The sequence below is a fragment of the Mus caroli genome, chromosome 2 (genome assembly GCF_900094665.2).
Source record: "Mus caroli chromosome 2, CAROLI_EIJ_v1.1, whole genome shotgun sequence".
Taxonomy (NCBI): Eukaryota; Metazoa; Chordata; class Mammalia; order Rodentia; family Muridae; genus Mus; species Mus caroli.
Window position 1 is genome coordinate 70477019 of NC_034571.1, and position 1588 is coordinate 70478606.

Sequence of the window (1588 nt, forward strand, 5' to 3'; positions counted from 1 at the left end):
GGGGGGAGGGTATGGGGGACTTTTGAGATAGCATTGGAAATGTAATTGAGGAAAATACGTAATAAAAAAATATTAAAAATTAAAAAAAGAACACTTGTTGCTTTTGCAGATTCCCAGTCCCACATGTAGTTTACGACCATCTATAACTGGTTTCAGAGGACATACATGCAGGCAAAGCCTTCATACACATATAAGCTAAAGGGGGGGGGGCATGGAGAGATGGCTTGGTTAAGAGCAAGTATTTTTGCAGAGAACTAGAGCTCAGTTCCGGGACTCAGATTAGATGGTTCACAGCCATGTGCCATAGAATCCCAACACCCTCTTCTGGTCTCCATAGACGACCAGACTTATAGACACAGACCCACACTCAGATGTACAGTCATATACATAATTAAAAGTTAAAAAGATTTAGAAAACAATGTTGGACATATCCTCAAAGGTGTGCATTTTAGCTTATAGAATTGAATTAAAAACAGTTCAAGTAAGGCTTAAACAGGCTAGAGTTTGTATTTCAAATGCAGAACAAAGGGAATTTTGTTCTTAATGGTTAGGTAAGCTAGGATTTGTTTTACATTTTTTATTTTCTTAAAAGACTTATGTGGTGTGTATGGATGTTTTGGTTGCATGTCTTTCTGTGTAACTGGTGCCCATAGAGGCCAGGGGAGGGTGTTGTGTCCCTCTAGAACAGTTGGTTGTGAGCTGCCATGCAGGTGCTGGGATTTAAACCCAGGTCCTCTAGAAGAGCAGTCAGCTCTTAGCCAATGAACCATTACTACTCAACATAAGTTCAGGTCTGTAAGGTCCTATGGTGAGTTCCGTTTTAGGAATAGCAGAATCTTGTCAAGTTGGACTGTGATAATGCAGATGGATACAGTCTGTTCTTGTGTGCTCCAGATGGGGCTGCACCCAAGGTTCCTGTCAGTTTCATTTTCATTTGGAACAGTGTCTCCTGGAATCTTCCATCATTACCATGCCCCCAGAGGACCTGGACATCTTAGGAGACTTGGACCAAGTCTCTCATAAATCCTAGGTCCAATTTTGACTCAACCCTTCAGTCATACATCATATTCTCTTACTAGTTTTTCATGTCACCAAAAATAAGTTTTGAAGATGATGAACAAAGTGTCCACTTCTGGGTGTTTCCATCTTATGGATGAGATAAGGCTGAGAGCTAGCTCAATGAGTGGCTGGAGGCCATTCATTCTCTAAGAAATGACTGGCAACAGGTTCAGTCTAGTGCCAGGCCTGGTAAGTACATGGTTGGTCCTAGTATAGCGATAGGACTCGTGAAGGAAAATATACAAGCCTCTGCTTATTGACATACTCAATTCTTAAGTGCATCTCCAGGACCCCTTTCCTCAAATCCCGTTATGTAGCCCTGGGACTGCAGAGGCTGGCTGGGTTTGAATGTGGATAGATAATACTTCCTCCAGAGTGTAGCGCCATACCCAGCACCCACCTCTTACAATGGCAGAAAGCCCTTCAGTGATGACATGAAACTGGTGTTCTGAAGGGGTTTTGTTTTAAAGAAATGTTCAAGCTGGGCGTGGTGGCACACGCCTTTAGTCCCAGCACACGGGAGGCAGAG